Source organism: Pholis gunnellus (genome assembly GCF_910591455.1).
Source record: "Pholis gunnellus genome assembly, chromosome: 8".
Classification (NCBI taxonomy): domain Eukaryota; kingdom Metazoa; phylum Chordata; class Actinopteri; order Perciformes; family Pholidae; genus Pholis; species Pholis gunnellus.
This window is the reverse complement of record NC_136534.1, coordinates 11,158,801-11,182,400: the sequence shown is the minus strand read 5'-3', so window position 1 is coordinate 11,182,400 and position 23,600 is coordinate 11,158,801. Positions and strand designations below refer to the sequence as shown.

At 41.9% G+C, this 23,600-nt stretch overlaps 1 protein-coding gene across 1 annotated transcript in view; it reads right to left on the bottom strand.

Moving 5' to 3' along the window:
• cdkal1 (CDK5 regulatory subunit associated protein 1-like 1) overlaps positions 1-23,600 on the bottom strand; it is a 205,723-nt gene that overhangs the window by 145,446 nt on the left and 36,677 nt on the right. The window lies entirely within an intron of this gene.

The following is a 23,600-nucleotide window of genomic DNA, read 5'->3' as shown; positions in this document are numbered from 1 at the left end:
GTACTGTTTACAGTTTCACGAGGCACAAGGACAGCTGGTTACACATCAAGTAGCAAATACTCGGGACGCAATGTTACCTCCCTGTGAAAGTGTCCGACTACAGAGAGAGCCATGTCTGGTTCTCCCTGTTGGTATGCGAGCTATTCCCTCCTGAAATGTCCATGAGAGAAACGTACTCAAGGTAATTCCCATGATGCAAATGTGGTTCGGAATGTCCTGTATATCAAACAGAGAGGTATGCAAGGACTTTTTTCTGACTTTTGTTTTAAGATGAAAATCATTAGTTATGTGTACAATTGAGATTACTGATCTCCTGACCCCGTTGTTGAATTTATATAAATTGTTTCTCACAACTTAATGTTTCTTAAATAGTAGGTGGTGGCTTTCATCGTCATACTATGTGATCATCCATCACACGAGACCCTAGAAGTACTTTGTAGTGTTTTGCTGTGTTGTAAGTGTGAACGCCTGAGAGCCGAGAAGGACTTTAACAGATGGGCTACTGATTGGTGACACATTTTTCTTGAAGGGACATCGAGCTGAAGGAGATAGAACGAAGGAGGAACAACAGCTATGCTCCAATAAACTAAGAACAAACAGCCAAAGCAATAGTAACATCAGTAAAACATGACAGAAGACAGCAGATACAAGTGATGACACTTGTCACAACAGGTCAACTTATGTAACATAATGTAATGTTTACAACATTCATGTTACAGTTTGGCTCGGCGTGAAGAGGCCATTGGCAAGAGAGTAATCACTGATATGGTATTTTACTATGACTTATTATCAGAAATGAAAAGTAGCACTAAGAATCCCTTTTTCAAGATGATTTGAATTAAATAGGGCTGGACAAGTAGGAAAATAGTGAAGCGAACCACAATGAGAGGGAGTGTGTGTTGGACTGTGTGTGGATCTATGAGAGTCTTTATGTCACCTCCAGTTAGTGGCTGTGAGATTTGAGACACTCGGTCTGTCTGACAAAAGCTTTTGGGAGCTGCCCAGACTCCGCCATGAATCTTTAATAATGAAGCCTCCTGACAGCTGGAGCAAGAGAGGAAGGGAGGGATGTGGAAGTGAGGGAGGGAGGGGGGGGGGGGGGGGGGGGGGGGGGGTAAGTGAGGGAGGGATCGTGGGAGGAGAACAGAGGAGGAGCAACGAAACTGGATGCAAACTGTCAGTTGTGTTTTAATTCAGACGATGTTTGTATTCTTCAGCAAAACAAAGAGATGGTGGTGGAGGTAGAGGTGTGTGTGTGTGTGTGTGTGTGTGTGTGTGTGTGTGTGTGTGTGTGTGTGTGTGTGTGTGAGAGAGAGAGAGAAGGGTGAGGAGAGAGAAAGAAAAGTGAAGGTAGACAACTCAATTCAAAGCCAGCTTACGTTGTCATGTGAATGACAAAGGGAGGGATAGATTAAAGCTTAAGTTGGTCAGAGATGAGTGGAGGAATGAAGGGAAGGGAGATGAAGGCAGAGGATTTTTTAATTATTCAGAGCTGCTCGTACTATTCGGGGTTATTTTTGTGACTCTTCTCATCTTTGCTTCTCAATCTACGTCCGCATACAAGTGTGGAGCAAGTAACAACAAATCACTTAAGATGTTGGATGACGCCTCACCACAGACAAAACTGTTTTAACAGCCCATTCAGGGAAATGACACTTCTAGAGATCCTCAGATATGCCAATTTCTACGGTGTGTGTTCATTTAAACTTGTTTCATCTACTGACCTTTTACTTTATTATAAAAAGTAAAAAATAATATATGCGCCACTGTCTTTTCTGGTGTGTAAACATCTTGAAAACAGAAAGAGGAGAAAAATGGACTGGGTCAAGTGAGACAGAGGAACAAAACAAAAAAAGGGGGGATATTGCCCGCCTGGAGTAGCTTATATTCCCTACACTGTTCCTCGTGAAGGACTCGCAGGCAGCACTGCGCGCACACACACACACACACACACACACACACACACACATACACATACACACACACACACACACTCACTCACAGTAGGGATCCGTCTGCATAATTCACACCGTCTCTTGCCAAAATGCGCCAAACGTTCCTTTAATGCGCTACTCGCTCCCCGCCCACAGACTCGGAGCCAGAGCTGACACAGCGAGGAAGCAGACAGCGCCTGAGCCGCCGCCTCGCTGCCCCAGGGGGGAGCAGGCCAATCACGTCGCACACGGTTTGTGGACGGCACGAGATGGAACGGAATTATGCGATGCGGTTGCCGTGGTGATAGTTTTGAGGCCGATCCGAGCGCTCACTGCACAGTGACCCGGACCAGAGCAGATGCCCCCCGAGATCAGAGGACGAGATGCGTGTGTGTGTGCGCACATGTATTTCCTTGGCACCTCGCCCTAAATCTCTATGGCCCGCTGTCAACTGTGTTAGTGCTCTCCATAGCCCCGAGATCTCACACACACACACACACAGGGTCCGAACACCCACATGCTCTGAACATACTGTACATACACGTACCGATGGTCATGGAGGCAATGGCAAAAGCATGCACTAGTCCATGTATACATGCGTGACCTCTGTGGTATGTATGGAAGGGAGGAAGTGCTGTACATACTGGTTTTTAACAGCTGAGTGGACACAGAGATTCAGTCAAATTAGACCAGACTAAATGTCCAACTGAATTGATCAGGTTGACTTGGAGAAGAAGCCCTGTGCTGTAAACATGACGTTGGAATAACTCTAGGCATTAAGATGCATCACATTGCATGACCTATATAAGGGCCTCTTCAACTTTCTCTCAACAAAACCTGAAGTGAAAGAGAGGCCCTTACTACATCTCGTATAGCGCCATTCATGGCCGCAAACCGAAATATAGTGACATCATCTTATAAATGAGCCACGATGTTGATGTTCTCACAACTGCCACAAAGGTTTCACCCCCCCCCCCCCCCAGGAAAAGCTGTCTATGGTATGGAATATGGCCGGCTTTTTCTTAAACCTTTGTCATTATTCTTTTAACATAGTAATTGGTGCGATATATAAACTAATGTTTATTTCTGTGATGCACTAGTCCTGGTGAATTGTGCCAGTGTTCACAGGTCCATTTCTTAATTTAAAACGAGGTTTAATTGGAATTTCTTCTAAAACATTATGTATTTTCATGTTTTCTTGAAACCAGGACAAAATGTGAGGCACAAAGACCTGGAGCTTCATCCAAGCGAGCACACATTTTTGTCAGGTGGAGAAACATCCAAAACATGCTAGCCGCTGTGAACTGTGTGAGTCTGTGTGTGTGTCCTCTCAATGACTCTCCCTGCTGCTAAACACCCTCAGCCTTATACAGATAACCACATAGGGGGGAGAGGATGAGCTCATCACACACACACACACACACGGAGCTAGCCATATGCTCCTTGACAAACATGTTGCTCATGGGTCGTACTGGTAGAGTAATGATGAAAGGTTGTGTAAGTGAGTCATACATATCTGTGTGGCTGGGTGGGCAGATTAACATAAGGACCTATTTTTATGACCCATCCTGTTAGAAAAATGTGTTTATATACTATATATATATACACTTATATTTATTTATTTATCTATTTAATTGTTGTTTTTAAACAGATTTAATCCTTACATCCCAACTTTCTCTCTTTTCCCCAGCCCATATTTCCTCTGTCCTTGCTCCTCTGTCTCCTCTCCTCCCTCACACTCTCATCTGCAATCCTGACAGTTTTCTGGCTGAGTTGACAGCAAGCCAGCCAATCACCACACTCCTGACCCTCGCATTAGCATAAGCAGCAAGGGGTAAGGTTAAGTACCCATCAAGCCTCAGTAATTAAGATGCGAGCTGGTGTGTCAATGAGAGTGTGTGTGAGAGAGAGAGAGAGACCAAATGTATTTACTCATCCTCTTCACATATCTTCCACTTCCACAAACTTCTACAACAATGCAATCTCAGGTTTGTCCTCATTTTAATTCCACAATGGCTATTACAATCAATTGCAATACTTTGACTTACTTACTTTTGATGTACTTATTTGATAATGAATTATTCATTTTTCCTGTGGGTTTTGTTATCCAACAGCAGGAGACACATCTCCATCACTGACTGCGAGCCCAAACTGAGTGGATGTGGAGAGAGCACTCTTTGTTACTCTGATGGAGAAATGCAGCTTCTCCTCTGCGAATAAGTGCACCGGCAAAGTTTACTGAAGCAACTGTCAAAATACAAACAGTATAAATAAAACAGCAGCTAACTCTGGGCCTATGTGATCTGACTGGAGACAAACTAAACTAAATGAAAGCCGTTAATGTACTATACCAGCGGCCTCTAGGAGATATAGCTGAGAGAAGGGGGGGAGAGGGATACATGCACGAGAGTGATTGACAGAAAACGGTCAAAGGAACATCTTTACAAATGCGTAAGAAAGGAGGAAGAGAAGGGAAAAGCTGATGGTTGGGGAGATCAACGGCAGGAGAACATGACAGAGGAAGCAGAGGGAGAGTCAGTAAAGGTGTCTCGTCAATCCAGCTGTATGTTAGCCGCCAGTTTAAACCGGCACCTTCCAATGTGCAACTATTGTACAGTGAGGTATCTGATCTCAGGCACCATACAGCTACAGAGTGAAGACCAACACTGTGTTCTGTGGTCTAACAACCACCTTACTGAGGCCAACTCATCATAATGTCTATTTAACTGAATACGCAGTACATACGTCAGTAACTGGCTTTCAGTATGACCTCCTGTCTCAGGCGCTGTAATGGAGAAATAATGTGATAAGAGTAACAAATACTTTGAGAGTAAAACCTTAAAACTCTTAAAGCTTTAAAAAGCTTTTCATGGTAAATATACAATGTTACTTTTCTTTTGCAAAACAAGTCCAACTCTCTGTGGTGCCAATGGAAATGCAGTCAACTTCTTTGTCCTTGGAATATGTTTTTATAAGTATAATATATACACAGGACCGTGCACATTATTCCACGTTGTTGTTGTTGTTGTTTTTTACCGGGCTTTTATTGTCTTTCTTTTTGATACGTGGTTCTCACAGGACAGCTTTAAAATGTAACATACACATTTTTATTTATTTTTTCAACATTAATATTTTAAAAACATCATTGTAAATGTGCAGTGGACAGCTTCAAAGCTGTGTAAAAAAAAAAGGTCTGTATAAGAACATACAAAAGAACAGTCAAAATGTGAAAATTGGACTGTTTTTAAAAATGAAGATACGGAGGGAGAGTGGATTATGTCAGGAAGGAACAAGGGAGTGACAACTGGCGATGAGTAAAAGGAAAGAAGAAGAAAAAACTGCCAAAGAGCACATCTTCATCACCAAGAGGGGAGAGAGAGAAAGAGAAAGGAAGGATGACAACAGGACTCAAAAGGAAATGAGGGGGGAGGACGAGAGCCGGGAGGCTGTGAAGGAGGATTGTGATTGAGGGATGAGAGAGGGGCTTGAGAAGTAAAGCTGCAGAATCCCCTGGGACCTCTCACACACACACACACACACACACACACACACACACACACACACACACACACACACACACACACACACACACACACACACACACACACACACACACACACACACACACACACACACACACACACACACACACACACCTTTTGTGTATCACAGGATAGCAAGAGCTGATACACCCATAAAGAGACACTGAATGGGAGAAAAACTGAAATTAAAGAGAGAAATAACAGCTGAAAGCAAGGAAAGGGAAAATGCAAGAGACGGGATGTCTAATTTAATCAATTCAAGATAATTACATGAAAGCGGGTCTATAAAAGTGAGTTGTGGTAAGTGATGTTAAAGACGATATAGATTTGAACAGCCTAAGCACCTAAGACAAGTTGCGAAGGCCTGCTCGCCTCCCTTGACACGCTGTTTTCAATCTACATTTTTAGAGACTTAGCAGCAGGAAGATCCAGTTTAATCTGGGTTACAACAACCATAACATGCACCCAACCTCTTGGTAACACAACCGTATAGAGGGGGGGGGGGGGGGGGATGTGTTTTCCACAATTATTACCAACCTGGCGTATAAAGGCCTTCACATTAGAGCTGTGTTTTACAGGATATAGGCAATCTGTTGACCAATCAATACACCTATAACATGGTTAGTTTATGGCTTGCTCACCTGGCCTCTGGGTATATCAGAGACAGGATGCGGCCCAACTGTCAACACGGGCCTAGTAAAGGCAGGCCAGAGGAAATGCAAGGCTTTCAGATTACGGCCTTTTAAAAAAACGCCTCACACACCTGCCCAGTACTGTGAAACGGACGACATCTGTCTTGTAAAAATGAGTTGAATGTGTGATAAATATTGCATTGCTGTAAATGAGTTGTATTCGCCGCTTCAATGGTTCGTAATGAAGAAAATGCTGATGATAAAAAAAACACAGGAGCATTGGCAAAGGCCCATACAAACATTCAGACACACACACACACGTGTGCAGGGAATTGCATGAGAGATGAGCACTCGACTGAACCACGCAGAGGAAAACCCCCGAGCTGAATCCTGGGAAGAGTCCCACGAGTCCCATTTCTAATGCAAAGGCCTACTTTCTATAGGAAAGGCTGCTATGGGAGAATGCTATGGCAGCAACCTCTCAGCCCGAGGCAGCCATAGAGAGACAACTGCTGGGTTAACATTTTAGGATGGGGAAACAAACACACTCACAAATATATGGAACTAAATGTTCACCATGAAGTTGCTACCAGGGGGTTAGTGTTTTTAAAAAGGCTAGTGTCTGGAACAGACAGTTGGCAGTTGTGTGTGAGTGTGAGTGTGGCAGCTAAAGCGGTCAGGTCACAGGGCACACACAGGCATTTGCCATTCAGAGCCAAAGCCACTCCCCATGAGGCCTTTCACCACTGTGTGAATCCAGTCGGAAAAGGCATGAGCATGCGAGTGGGCATACATGCATTTTTTTCTGCCTGTGGGGTTAGAAGAGGAGTGTGCACGTGTGCATGTGCACTGTATTGTGTGTTTGTGTGCATGTGTACAATGATTTTGAACCAGAAGGGGAGACAAGGGGGACATCCTTCCTGTGATGACAGAGGTGAAAGGACATTATTGGTTGAATGAATTCACACAAAATTAGTCCAAGCATAAATAATCATGATTGGTTTCAAGGTCGTAAATTATTACCAGCACGGGTCTGGAAAAGTGGAATGGCACATGCTCTGTGACCTGTAATGCATCAACAATCTTTGCATATCAACATTGTTTTTTTTATTCCCAGCCAACACAAAGATAATAATCATATTAAAGTAAAAAGTAGGAATTGCAGGTAGTATACAACCATAACTCTTGAAATTGTAAATAGTTTTAGTAGCCTTTGATGATTGTGCATTCTGTTGTGTAGAGAAGGAAAAAAAGACTCAAGTTTGCAACAAGTTATAGAAACATCTTTCTTGTACGGTTTCTTCTGGTGTGAACTTCCATATTGGAATACATACAAGAGGCACAGGGATTTTTAAATAGAGCTATGTCAATGAATGACAGCAAAAGCATTGCTGGGATACGTATCTGCAGAAAGGTAGTGTGACCCGACTAAACTGAGGCTACAAATAGAACGAAGTATGTGCTGTGGGTAAATGTATTGACCCCACAGATCCAGCTGTGGCGCAGTGTAGCATGGTAGCACACACTCGCAGGAGACATTGGTACTGGCCTGTGACACCAAAGACCCACGCAACACCAAAACATGACATCCTGAGCGGTGCTTTTATGGTTAATTCATGCGTGAGGTCAGTGCACTGAGGACACAGAATCATTTCTAAAATATTTACTATTTTCATCTACAAGCAATATTGAAGCTCAAATCGGACCGTTTGGAGTTGAGCTTCACTCCAATATTATTTTGTGAGCCACTCTTTGTAATAATTGGCCATACTGTGTTCCATTGTTAAAAAACACAAAATGAAGTTGGAAGATATTTCAATTTAAATCTTAAATTTCCAATAATTCATTTTGTGCATTTCAGTGCAGTGTTCATTCCTCTGTACTTCAATGCGTGTGTATTGCATATACGTTACACATGTTTACACTTCTCCGTTTGGATGAGTTGGTGCACTGCGACTTAATGATGCTATGTGAGCATGCATGTGGCTGCAGATATAAGAGTGCATTCCGTGCGTTGGGGAAGTCTCATTATAGAGCTAAAAAGTCTAAGCATCCATTGAGCCTTTTAATTTCCCCGGCTGATGTCTTCTCCCCGACACAGCCTGAAGTGGCTCCACAGTGGCTCATCAGTCCCTCTAAAAGGCCTCCTCATTTAACACAGCGCCTTATTTATTCTAAATAGCATTCCTTTAAAAGCCAAAGATGCAGCGTGCACAAAGCCAACTGTCTGATTAAATTGCTATGCAGGACCCCTTACTTGGTAAAAATTAATTTATGGAATGGACAAAAAGGGATTTTTTTTTTAGATTTTTTTTCTCCACTCACACTCTTCTCATCTGAGTCGACACCAATTAAAAATGAAGGTTCAAGGCACGGTTCATTACAATTAGAAACGAGTAGGAAGCGGAAGGATGGTGGATTGTTGGAAGAATAAAAGGCTTTACAGAATGAGGAGCTGATTTTCAAAAACACATTTGGCTTGTTAGAGGGATGGCGAATATTTTTCTCGTTTGGGATGAATAGAGCTGCCTCAGCCTCTTTTGTTGGACCGCGTTCATTAAATCTCGCTCAATGTCTCCTTTTCACACTTTCCATCAGTAAAGATCATGTTCAATGATGAGCCAGGTTCTGTGGTCTACAACACACCGACATCTTTTATTACATCCGAGTACTAAAGTCACAATAATGACACACTTAAATGGTACATCAAAATAGACCGGAGTGTTTGTCACATTTAGGCACAGATTCAAACATCCAACCAATCAAAGCAGGTCTTCTTGCTGTCAGGAGGTCACCACCGTGTTTACGCGGGTACGTGAGGAACTTGTGAGCAGAAGCATGTGCAAGTCTGCAGCTCTTCATGTCCGTCTGAGAGTATGATCAACACTTAAGCTCCGATGCATTCGAATGAAGAGAACAAAAATAAACCCATAAAGTACTAAATCACAAGAAAGAAATGGGTTTAATAAAGACTATACCATCACTATTCAAGTTTAAAATATGTTAAACGTTAAATAAAAGAGAGGCAGGCGCACAATTCATGACTAAATGCAGATTTCTATTATAATATTCAGTATTGAATACTTCCTTGCTAAATAAGCTCAAATAAAAAACTGTTGAGTAGCACATCCTTATTGTTGGGGCTGCATCGGTGAAGCCCTCAAAGACGAGGAAGTCAGATTGAAGCTGGTAAGGAAGCTCTAAAGCTTTAGGTTGCCTTCTTAATCAAAGTAGTGAATAAAGTAAAAGTAAATTGCACTACATACCAAAGTTCCCAACACGTGCCTAGATTGCGCAGAGAGAGAGCATCGCGGTTCCCACACGTACATACTCGCACAACAGTTTAATCACATGTCACTGCTAAACCACAGTGATATTCAGGCAGCCTATATGCCACATGTGGCCCTGTTCCCCACAGCCATATTCCTGCTTTTCATATCCAGCTGTCTGTTTGTTTACAGCACCTCAGAGGTTAAGGACTGCCCCGGGTACATTAAGGCAGCGACCCACCCACCCCATGCCTTACAGAGGTTGGCATCTTGCTGCGTACGTTTCCATGCTTCCATCATTCTTTGCTCATATGCGTACCTATAGCCAACTTGTAAGCCTTGGGCTGGTGTCACTCTAAATACTGCTTGGTGAAATAGCTTCTTGGCTGGTTTGCAGCACGCCATCCATCTGCTGTTCAAGTGAAATTAGAAAGTAGCTCTCGTAAAGGAAGTGCTTGGAGGACAAGAGCATCAACATTTGTACACACACACCTATATATATATATATATATATATATATATATATATATATATATATATATATATATATATATATATATATATATATATATATATATATATATATATATATATATATATATATATATATATACACACACACACACTGCAGATAAGGGATTCATATTTTCCCCAAAATTTTACATTTTCTGTCCCTTCAGCAACATTTAAAAACGCATTGGTCCTATTTCAAGCAGTATTAAATACAACAAGACAGAATATGCATGAAGCTGACATCGAATATGACCTCTTTATGTTCACCATAAGTTTAAGTTTCTCTCTTTCTCAGAGTTGGTCATCTGTTTTCTCCTCCTCTCCTTTCTCTTCCAATGTGTGCATCGCTTCAATTCCCCCTCAGGGTTTGAGCATAAGGCACGCAAAGGTCAAAACATCGTACTGTCATCTTGCATGACTTAATGTATATCAAGCACGTCTCTATACTTCAACACATGGAATCTGGACGTGACATCCATCGAGAGAGACTTTTGAAGGAGTGTTTGCATCTGCATCAGTGTGTATGCCTCGCTGTGAAGTTTCTCAAATAAGTCTGCTGTCACTTGTCACCCTGAAGGTGCGTGGAGAATGAGCACACATTCAGAGGGAGAGAATGTCATCTTTTATAACTTGCAGCTAGTATTAAGTATCTCAGTGGCTGAGTCATTTCCAGGTCAGCGCTTGTTTAGCCAACACCAACTGAAGAAGCCTCCGCAGCTCAACAGGGAATATGCCACAAGCTTACCAGGGAACACTGCCGTTTCCTCTCTTACATTTGAGCAATATTAATAAATGATTAAGGCATGTAAAAAGAGACGCTGAAGGCTTTTAACTCTGTGCAGGTCAACCTGTGCGTGTGCATGAGTACCTGCTGAATATGAGTTGGAGTTATTTGTGTGTTTGCCCAAGTTTGAGTCCACAGTGCCGGCCTATTTGTCCGTTGGTGAATAGATCCAGGCTGATCAGGTTTCACAGCGACGGGGTTTGGTTCAGTGTCAAATCCCTCCGTGTGTAACTAAAGACACTTGTTAGGAACACGGCAGCTGGTATGCTGGCAGTTACGCACACAGACACCTGCCACCTGAGTCGGTCAGTCCCTCACTCACACACACACACACACACACACACACACACACACACACACACACACACACACACACACACACACACACACACACACACACACACACACACACACACACACACACACACACACACACACACACACACACACACACACACACACACACTTCTGCTCATTCACTCATACAATATGTGCGTGCGTGTGTGAGTACAGGTGAACAGAGGGTCAGTGAAGTACTTTCCATATGCCATCTGTCAGATCAGCTACATCTCACACTGGCATTTCCCTACATTCAGTCGCAATGTCAAACCACAGGACCCCAATCCAATGCAATTAATTCAAGTTAATTAAATGCCAAATTTGCTCATTAAACATTCGTCTAACACGGCATTGTATCTCTTTATGTTATTTATTTATTCAATTACGGCACGAAAAGATGAGGTGAGGTGAATCAGTGCTCGCATGCTATTAAAATGGAAAATATATATATTTATAAAAATCAGTCAATTATTATGTCCGCTCACCAGTGCAAAACTCAAAAGATATATTTAATTGATTTAAAACTGAAACGCAGTAAATCCTCCCATTTGAGAAGCTGGACCAAGAAAACAAGATTAAGCAACTTAATCGATCATTAAAAAGCTGTTGGCCAACTCAAAACCAAATCAATGAATCCACCGATTGTTTCATCTTCACAATACTTCCACTTCTTCAAAGAATATTCGAGATGCAACTCAAATCCTCACCTGTTCTGACAGAGTGATGTAACTATAGGCAATACATTTGGTAGTATCTCTTGCCTTTTTCCCCCCACTATGTTTATATGTGTATTTATTATTAATAATATAGGATGTCTATCAAACGCTTTAAGACACTCGTCATCATAGAGCCGTCCCTTGATCGTTGAAAAAGTTGAAACAGACATCTCATTTAAATAACAAGGCTTCAGATCTCCGTTTCTCACTTCAGCCATCTCCCAATCCTCATCGTTCTCTCTCCCTCTGTTCAAGTCATAATGAGTTTCTAATGAGATTCACAGTCCTCTTCTGATTCACATTACAGTGAATTATGTATAAAGCCTTTAACTCATTGCTTTAAAATGACACGTGTGGCATGTGTAGCAACATGACACCCTTGAGTGTTTACAAACCGACAGCTTTTAACAGTTTCTCTTTGGAAAAGGGTGGAAGAAAACAAGTTAAAAGTTTGAAAAACTAGAGCCACTACAGAGTGTGAGGGTGCAGACGTGGGTAGAAGATAAGTGAGGGAGACGCTGATCGACAAAGAGAGGTAATGGTGTCACCTTGTGAAAGCCTGTCATCACCTGCTGGGAGAAAAATCACCTGCAGGAGATAGCCAGAGCCCCTGAAACATAACATCCATCTCCCTCTACACTCGAGCTCCTTCACTACCTCTGTAACTACTCCCAAATGAGGAATATGTTAGCTGCTTGAAATAACTAAACTCAATTAAACTGGAATAGAAATGACTCTGGTGGGTCCTCTGCTTTCATTAATTGGGAGCAAAATAGCCCTCATCTCGTTTACGCCTACATTTCATCCATATTTGTATCTCTTTTCTCACTTCCTCCTTCCTCCCCTCCACTGCAACGTGACATCAGCCAACTCACATTATCTCTTTAGCTGTAAATTAAATCTAGTGTGCCTTGTTGATGCTAAATTTGAGAACAGCGTTGCCAAGGCATCAAGATCATCCTTTTTAAATTAGACACTTGAAGACTGACTCTGCACAAACTGCATTGACAAGTAAAGAGACAAGCCAGACCTTATTAAAACTGAACTGTAATCTTCTCACGGTTTACCAAGGGGCTGAAATGGAGCAGGACTCTCACACAATGGTTGGTTACCGCAGACGGTAGAAACAACTTAACAATTAGAAAATAAATCAACTGACAGCTGGTTCAATTTCTCTTCCTGCGCCCAACACCCGCACAAAAACCAAGGGTCCTGGGAGGCTGAGAGCTGGCCTCCCACATGCCTGAAGGCAAAAACAGACACGCTCACACGGGCACACATGCAGCGGGTTATCAAGGGAAATCACTTCATTTCGCTGGCATTGTGATCAAAATTAATGTATATATATACATCCACACAGACACAGCCAGGTGATTCATCACTCGCTGATGAAAGCATGACCTCCAAAACCTTTCAAGGGACCTCTGGTCTCCTCAACGTGACCTTTCCAAAGGGTCACTGTAGATTTATCAAACAACATAATGAGCTTTACAACCACCATCACTCACTGATGTTCAACCCTCTCCCCGGAAAAATATAATATCTAGGCCAAATAGAAACAACACTGTCTTGTCAGCATCCTGCAGAGACCTCCCATCAACATATTTCACCGTTTTCTTATTATAGCTGACAGCTGACACTGTCTCTCTATCTTGCACTCCTGCCCTGCTGCTTCCCTATTTATCTTTTACCTTTACGCTGTCTTCAATTCCTCGTCACATATCGTACCACACGCATACAGTGAGTCCCTGATGCCTCGTAGGAAATAGGTGCGATCCAGCTGCCCATGGGTGTAACGCATTGCTGCGACTTGAGTCATCTTGCTGGTGAAACACAAATCTTTGCGACGTGGCCTTATTGACTGAGAGAGAGAGAAGCTTTGATCGTACTATTGACATCTGTTCTAATTAACAGCCTGAAGGTTCTGTATGGGCGGACTGTGATGACAGTGTGCTATCAATATCTGAGTAGCCTTGTTAGTCATTTGGTGGTTAAAGGCCTCTCTATAAAATCCTTCCCATCCCATAATACAGTGCATCCGGAAAGTATTCACAGCGCTTCACTTTATGCACATTTTGTTATGTTGCAGCCTTATTCCAAAATGGATTAAATTCATTTTTTCCCTCTAAATTATACACACAATACCCCCATAGTGAAAATAAAAAACGAAAACAATCACATGTACATAAGTATTCACAGCCAAGTCAAGGAGGTGACCAAGAACCTGATGGTCACTCTCACAGAGCTCCAGCATTGCTCTGTGAAGAGAGGAGAACCTTCCAGAAGGACAACCATCTCTGCAGCACTCCACCAATCAGGCCTGTATGGTAAGAGTGGTCAGACGGAAGCCACTCCTCACTAAAAGACACATGACAGCCCGTCTGGAGTTTGCCAAAAGGCACCTGAAGGACTCTCAGACCATGAGAAAGATAATTCTCTGGTCTGATGAAACAAATATTGAACTCTTTGGCCTGAATGCCAAGCGTCATGTCTGGAGGAAACCAGACACCGCTCATCAACTGGCCAATCCCATCCCTACAGTGAAGCATGGTGGTGGCAGCAGCATCATGGTGGTGGCAGCAGCATCATGCTGTGGGGATGTTTTTCAGCGGCAGGAACTGGGAGACTAGTCAGGCTCGAGGGAAAGATGAATGCAGCAATGAACAGAGACATTCTTGATGAAAACCTGCTCCAGAGCGCTCTGGACCTCAGACTGGGGCGAAGGTTCATCTTCCAACAGGACAACGACCCTAAGCATGTCCTTGAGTGGCCCAGCCAGAGCCCAGACTTGAACCCGATTGAACATCTCTGGAGAGATGTGAAAATGGCTGTGCACCGACGCTCCACATCCAACCTGATGCTTGGAGGTCCTGCAAAGAAGAATGAGACAAACTGCCCAGAAATAGGTGTGCCAGGCTTGTAGCATCATACTCAAAAAAACTTGAGGCTGTAATTGCTGCCAAAAGGTGCTTCGACAAAGTATTGAGCAAAGGCAGTGAATACTTATGTACGTGTTATATTTTCGTTCTTTATTTTTAATAGATTTGCAAACATTTTGAACAAACTTTTTTCACTTTGTCATTATGGGGTATTGTGTGTAGAGTTCTGAGGAAAAGAAGAATTGAATCCATCTTAGAATAAGGCTGTAACATAACAGAATGTGGAAAAAGTGAAGCGCTGTGAATACTTTCCGGATGCTCGTTACTGATTCAACTTTCATCCCTATACTGGGAGGATGGACTGTATTCCTGCGGCTACAACTCTGTTGGAACAAACTAGCCCCTAACCCACCTCGAGGTTGAGTTTGCTGATCCCTTCACTGTCATGGTGAGGTGCCTTTCCTTTTACACACTAAAGAGATGCGAGTCTTATGCAAAAAGAGAAATGGTACACAGAAATGGCAAAGTCTGGAAGCATAAGTATTCTATGTTCACTGTATTTTGAAACGTAAAGCCTCTTCCAACCTTTTCCAGCTGTTAAATTTCGAGTGTCTGTGGCATCCTCATCTAATAATAAGACATCAGTGTTTCCTGAGAAGTGTGAGAATCGCGTGACAAGCCCATCAAACCCCCCACGGAGGGATTTAGCACCCATCCACTCCTTTAAAGCTCACACAACATGGAGAGTGATTCGCCAGAAGTAGAGAAAACAGTTAACATTAAACACTGATAATCCGCTCATATCACAGTAAGCTGATGTACACACTGTGGTACCATATCTTCTTTCTCTGGTTGTTTCCTGTCAAGTCTCAAATGTATATTATTTATATACAAGGCAGAAAGGTGTTATTCTAACAGTACAGCTCATACATATTACATAAACTCTATTATTCATTACATGGTGCATTGTGCCACTATTTCGCAGACTGTCGTAATGACAATAAAAAAAGATAAAACAGAACAAAAAAATAACCAGTCGCATAAATGGACAGAGTAGCAAGACGTCATGTTTTTTTAATTCTTTGAAAGACACCATTTAAGTTTGCTCATTAAGAGGACTCTTAATCCAATGTGAGGTAACTACAAATGTACACACACAAAACGTTATAATATTTTACATCATATACAGACTTCTTTCTTGAAGGAAAGCCTTCATCTAAAACTGCGGTATCAGACACCATGGTAGAAAATATATGATCCTTCAATTTGGCTTTCATCCTAATCTGATTGACTTCATTGTTGAATACGATTTAAGACATTTTTCGCTCTCTAAAAATGACTAAGAAGACATGCCACTTGAGTAAAATTCATAAGGTGACGACCTGACTTTCCTACTCATATATAATTTCCTACTTTTTACGCTTATCTCAGTCACATTCCTATAGAAGTTAAAATGTCCCGTATGATCGCCGAGTCCTTTGATATGGATATGAATTTTTCTCAAAGCTACAAAACCAAACTCAAACTCGATCCCTTCACAAAATGCAGAATTTAACGTGGGATTCTACTATAGTAACCCAGTTACTTGCAACACACACGGGTAAAAGGTCCCCCGTTATCTTCAATCCTTTATTAACTTGGCCTCTTTTGGCTTAAATCCACCATCGGGGATCAGCGAAAAGGCCGGAGCCCAGTAGGGGGCCTTAAGAGCCCCACCGTCTGAACGGATGAAAGGCGGGAGCTGTTTGTGATTGCTGTTAAAGAAGATCTTATCAGGACAGCAACTGTGTGACAGGCTGTGATTATGCAGCCATTTATTTAGGGGACCACTCATGTGCACACATCCCGAGACACTGAAGAATATCGGGTTGTTTTCCTGCAGGCTTAAGCTCGCCTCGATTTGGGAAGAGAGCTTAGGATGCCTCACAGTGCATCTATCAATTATAAATGTAAAACTTCAGAAAAGAAGAGACAAACATGCATTTAATTAAAATAATAAATATCTGCAATATTCAACATTAAATGTAAACAACAAGCCCTAAATAAGTTCAAACCAAAAAGCTAATATCACCTAAAACCACATTGTTAAAAGGCTGTCAGCAGCTTCAAAGGTCTCCATGTTAATTATGTAAAAATCAGCGAGGGTAAGGGTCACAAAATAAGAAATATCGAGTATGGAGAGGATGTTTGCCGACATAGAGCCCCATACTGTGCTGAGACCTGCATTCAAACCCTCTTTGTAGAGCAGATGTGACAGGTTGTTTGTGAGCGGAATTCAGCAACACACACACACACACACACAACTCTGTATGTTAACATCAAAATGCACATACAAATGTGCTGTAGCATGGAAAACATCACCGACTATATGAAGCGAAGGAGCCTCGAGATGTTCAGACTTTGGCTTGGACACAGAGCCCGTCTGAAACAATCACAGCAGATCCAGGACCTGTGCTGGTCCTCTAATAATCTCCATCACTGGCACCTTCTGACTGCATCTTCAGGCAATAACGCGAGCGCGTGTTCATTTCTTCAAGGCATATTTAAAAATAGCGTGGAGTCGGGCAGTTGAGCTTAACTAATAGGATCTCTGTAGTTTTAAACTTGTGTGTGTTGTTTCCAGCTGAAGACTCCGTCACAAAAACATGTGAACACACCAACATGGTCACAATCCCAAACAGTGGAGGGCCTGGATTTGACTTGCTCAAACTGTGTTATTATTTGTATTTTTCATGAATGATAAAACAGACAGCAAAATATAAGGACAGACAACATTTCTTTAAATTATATTTTTATACCATTGTACCGTGATTAGCTTCAATGGTTGCTCAGACAGAGCGGAGCTACTGTACTACTACTGTTAAATACAATGTCCATGTAAACGTTCTGTCCCAATGGTGACCAGATAATAACATAACAACCTCTGACTTGGCATTCCATTACTACAGCCGTATGAAATACTTTTCAGCTGCTGTGGAAACGCGGACATGATAATAGCTGGTCCTTTAAAGCCGATAGAAGTCGATAAGAGTCAAGTCCGTTAGGAACAGGGATTTAAACATTATTAGCCTCTCATCACATTACATTCATCCCTTCTGATGCAGCTCTGCCTCTCACCTTTTCTGATAAACAAGCTGAAAATGTCCTCGAACTAAATTGGGTCTGACTGTTGTTGTGGATGAATGTCTAAGGTTAAGCAGAGACAAAGTGCCAAAGTCTAGTCTGACAGCAGGTACATTATTCTAAAAGGATAAGACCTTTTAACAGGTTCACATTAACGTGGGTTAGATCAAAGCCGGAGGTACCGATGCTGCAGTAAGAGTAAAGGGTCCTGTCAGGCATCGATCTGCATCATGATCAGCTAATAGAGCCAACACCTCCAGATGTTGTCAACGCTGTTGAATGAAAAGGATTCAGCATTGGTTGCAACTTACTGCTGTAATATCTTCTTTACATACAGAGCACAGTCGAGGCTCAAGGTCTGATGGCCTTTACATTAAATCAATCAAAGATCTGACGGGGATGCATTGGGGACAACAATGTGAAAGAATGCTCACTCCCACTCAAACACTGAATCACATACCGCCTTAACAGATTTCACCTAACCATCACAAGAACAGAACAAGGCAGAGAAGAATACGGTAGAAAACCATGAAGTCTGTTTCATCTCTGTGCATTCTGTTTAATCTACACAGAAGTGAAGTAAGCTTGTTGAACTGTGACACGTAGAGGACTGCAGTTTGTCACTGTGACAACCCGTATGCTGTAAAAGTGCTGGTATGCGGTTTCAGTACAAATGAATCAAATCAAACAAAAGGAAAACAGAGCACTACAGAAAGCAGACAAAATTAACCATTTGAAAAAAATATAACATAAACAGACCATCTCCTCACACCAGAGACAAAACACCATATTTAGTAGTCGAGCACAGAAAGTAGAGTGCGGTCTACGCAGATGAAGACATGTTGAAAGCAAGGGGGTGTACGGGCCAGCCCCGGCCTTGGTTTGGTTCTCTACACAGCTCTGGGCTCACTGAGGCCAACACATCAGCCCTGCCATGCTCTCGGTCTGTGCGTCCATTTCCCCTCAGTGTCAGTCAGTCGGCCTCTCCCCCTCTCGCAATATTTGTGTGTCTGCGTGTACCCCAAAATGTAGGCTAATGCCCTGCAGAACCGACAGATTAAATGCCAATCCCTGGGTTGTACCAAAAGCAGCCCGAGGCAGCGAGCACTGTGTGTGTGTGTGAGTGTGTGTGCGTCCAGCCAGCTACCAATCCATGCCTGTGAGTGTGCCGGACTGGGTGAACATAGACATAAAACAACTGCCCTTAGTAAACAACTGTAAAGGTCACTGCAGATTTCAAATTGTTTGTATCTTGCAGTCATGTCCTGATGGAAAGGAAACATTTCTGGCCTTAATGTCAGACACTTTTGATGTGTCGGTTCATTTTAAAGTGACATGCTGTAAGGCCAGAATAAACATCTCCATTCATTATAACCACTGTAAAAAAAAAGAAGAAAACACGTCACTTGACCACAAAGCATTGTGGGACTTTTGACCGAACAAACTAGACTCATATATATGTGTGTGTGTCTGTGTGGGTGAGCTGTGCTCGTGGTTCTCTGAGGTCTGATCCACTATTGATGGAGCAGAGAGGGTTTTGTCATGTGACAGATTTGCAGCCTCAGCTCTCTCTCGAGGTTTTGCAAAGAGATACTAATGCTTTCAGACACAGGTTGAAACAATAAAGCTGTGGACTGACGTATGTAAATTTTGTTGCAGTTGGATTTTAACTTGAATGATTTTATTTGCCAAACATGACCTTTGCCTCCAGTAAACATGTGGTCAGAAATCAATGGCCGACGTTACTAATAAACAGATGCAGCCATGGGCTGTAATGCATATTCACCATCTGTACCTCTATTATGAATATATATATATATATATATATATATATATATATATATATATATATATGGTATTAAATTAGAAAACTGTTCATTGGAGAACCACATTTTAAGATTTCTGTTTATCTGATTCAAACGTATTGAAGGCTATTAAAGGGATGTGAATTTAAAGAATATTTCAGATGACACACAACCATAACTAAGACCCAATGTCTTATTTTCCTACTTCAGTTTCATCTTGTGAATGTGAGCCTATACCCTCTGTGTAAAGCAACTAAAGCAGCTCACTTTTACAAAACACTTTTGGCAGCATGTGGTCACCAATCAATGGTCTGCCAAGACAACACTGAGCCAACAATAGACTGTCCTGCTGCTGAGAGGCATAATATATATTCAGCGCTCAGCCTACAGATCAGTTATGAATACACAGCACTAGCACCGCATATACATTTTGGAATTCTTCCAAGAGTTCATTCTGTTTGTTGTGTGTCCCTTTTCAATTAACAACATAATGATTTTTCTTTCTAATGGTTGGTTCATGAATATCTAAATTATATTGAAATGAATGTAAATATAACGTGGGAATTGGGGTATTTTGAAAACAGAAGTACAACTCCGAGTTGGGTTCTAATTCGTTAAGCATACATTCCCTTGATCATACAAATTACTAGAGACAGCCAAGTGGAGAAATCAAAAACACACACACACACACACAAATACACCCACAGAGCAGTTTAATTACATGCTGTTGAGCAACTGTTTCTTTAATGCATTCTGCGTTCATTGATTTGAAAGGTCTCCGACATTGAATTACGCTATAGATTTTGGCATTTCAAACGCACGCACATGCACGGCCAAATATCCATACTAATTGCCTTTTTAGCATTCAGAAGCTGCTCTATTAGCAGTTTTCTGCTACTGAGTGCATTCCTGCTGAAGGAGTGAACAGCAGGGCAGAGATGCTATCAGTCTAAAAGAGCAGCTTGAAGGAATCCCGTCTCCCACACATGTCAACTGACCCTGCATGCTAAACTAAATGACACAGGCCAGCTTCATTTCAAAACGCTGTGGGCAACAGTTCTGAGACCAGCACAACGCCACAGAGAGGAATTAGCACATAAAACAAATGAATGCACTGGACTTTGATATCATCTTAATAATCACAGATTAACCTTGAACATGTTCCAAGTGTCCGAGAGCAAGGCACAAATGTCCGGATTCACTAAAGATTAAACCTAAACCAATGCAAAAGTAAGTTAAGTTCTGCGTACATAAAGAAAAAACAGCACACACACACACACACACACACACACACAAAATGTAGATTAAAAAGTAACCTTAGTTATAGGCAAGTAACCTTAGCTTCACGACCAATCAATACTATGTGGTTTTTCAACACAAATGCAGAACATGCACACCATATGCATATCTGCAAGCCTTCTCTCGGGGTAAGCCTATACACAGCACACACACACACACCCATACATACAGACACACACAACACTCTCCCTCAAGCTGCCTGGGCATCCATCCACCTGACAAAAACTTCTTATCGCACACACTTGGCATGGTTGCCAACTAAGCCCCAGTTCTCCAGAAGTAATAAACCGTCTTTTCACCGCGTCTCTCCAAAACCGTGATAGAAGACTGCTGAAAGCCGCTGTGCTTCCATTGTAAACCCCTCAACTCATTTACTAGTACACCAAGTGTTACTTCTGTGACCTTGTGTGTGTGTGTGTGTGTTGTACATAATGTCCCATGTGCCACTGCCATGGGGAATATTTGTTTTGCACGACATTAACGCTTGCCTGGGGCAAGTAGAATGCCTCATGCGGTTGTCTGATCGGGCAAGTGAGAAATAAATGTGATCTTTATTAAGGGCCGATATTCAGTAAAATCGTGCGATCAGCAGATCAATATCGATGCTTTCAAGTCACCGATCCTGGATAATGATACATTGTGAACAACAAATCTGTCCGTCAGTTGGCAGCACAGTCCTGCTCGGCTACATAACAGAGCTCACAGAGCAACATTTGGAACAACTAACATAGTCAGACATGTGGACCCATTATAAAGTCATTCATTCCCACGCATGCCAACAGCACAGTCCTGCTGATAACGGAGCTAACGTCTACAGAGGGTCCATTCAGTTACATCATGGCTCATTCAAGCTTTAAACAGTCAAAAACTAATAATGCATCAAGCTAAATTACAAGGTTATCTGTAAAATGAATTTTTGGTAAATATAGTTTGAAGGAGATGTTTTCACAGCAATATAAAATAGATATAAGAGGGAATTATGAACAATAGCTATAAGCAGATTATAGTACATAACTAAAACCACTAATGCCCCAAAAAGTGTTTAGTCAAAGCAAATATTTAAATAAATAAAAATAGGGAATCCAATTTTAATCAAAATATAATGATTAATTTCCTCATCATTTGAATTGTGTGTTTCTATAAAAATAATAATAATACCAATAACCATAACCACCACTATATATGAACAATTGAAAAGTGTTGATTTTATTAATGCTTTAATAGCCCTACATTTTCCATTTTGGACAAGTACGTTTGGCTATCAGGCAAGTAGAAACATCTCAGCTACTAGCCCTCGTTTTTTTAAATTTTTTAAATGATCTATATCGTCACTGAAAATGCTTACTGTTAAGCCCCACACACTAATGTACACACACACACACACACACACACACGTGCAAAATCAGCAAAATGGGACAGCATGTTTTTAACACAGCGCCAGGTGAATTCTGTAAGCTAAGAGAACATCACAACACTGCATGGATTCTCACACACATCTGTGCATTCACTGATCAACCTCCAAACACAGACCTCGGTTCCTTTCCTTCCCTCCTTCAGACTGGTCCTGGCCAATCTCCGTGAACATTATCTCGTCGCCGTGATGAAGCGTAACAGTCGGGCAAATGACAGCGCAGCGAGCTGGACACCACAGCGCAGCTTGTTACCTCACATGCATTGCGATGGCCTCCATCTACTTACACATTAACAGAGCACGTTCAAGGCTAAAACATCACTACCCGTTAAAGCCAGATCCAATACACACAAACATCTCTTCCCTTTTAATGTGGAGAAGTTGTTGATAGGAGGCAAAGAGCAATGAAAGCCAGGAAGATAAGAACCACAACATTAAACAGTCTCATCAGTGATGTTAGCAGCATACCATATATGGCAAACATCAGCACTTTTGAGCGGCCTACAACAGAGAGTATGCTAATAAACATTTTAAATGAATGAGAAAAATGATGTCAGCGAGTATTTCCCGTCTGTTTTTATCGTCACAGAAGCAGTGTGTTCGTATGGATCTGCTTTTTCTAGAGACTGCAGGATCTTAAAAAGGCGATGGTGAAGAGAGTGAATTTTACTGATCTGAAATATTGCCATGTAAACCTGTGAAAAGTGTGTACGATCAGCAGCTTATGGCTTTAAACAAGTGCAGAGACAACACACCGACAATTATTGTTTCTTCATATTTTCTAGTGTGTAACCAGCTTTACCACATCGACCTGCACGTCACATGCTCATCAAACATCAACCTTTACCATCTTCAAACAAAAGACATATCTAATGTTAACGTTTGGATTTAAGATTTTCAAGAGAAAAAGAACCACTGAAGACATTTTCAGAACCGCTAGATATGAGGCCCCATCCATGCAAATGTGTGTGTGAATTATAATGTGTGTGTGTGTGTGTGTGTGTGTGTGTGTGTGTGTGTGTGTGTGTGTGTGTGTGTGTGTGTGTGTGTGTGTGTGTGTGTGTGTGTGCGTGTGTGCGCGCGCGCCTTTGCGGTACCAGGAGGTGCAGGCATAACGGCCAGCGTGTGACTGAGCGCGAGGCAGCCCGTGTGCCTGCCTCCTCCACTCATTTGTTCTGTCCGTCCATCATAAGGAGAGAAGCAAGAGAAGAATGAGCGAATAAGAAGAAACTTTAAGTGGGCATTTGGATTGGCTTTGATCCTGTACCCCTTTATTTTGTGTCTCCATCATGCAAGCAGAAAGCAGAAAGTGATGAAAGGAAGAAAAAGAAAAAAACTCTCACATTCCTCCTGT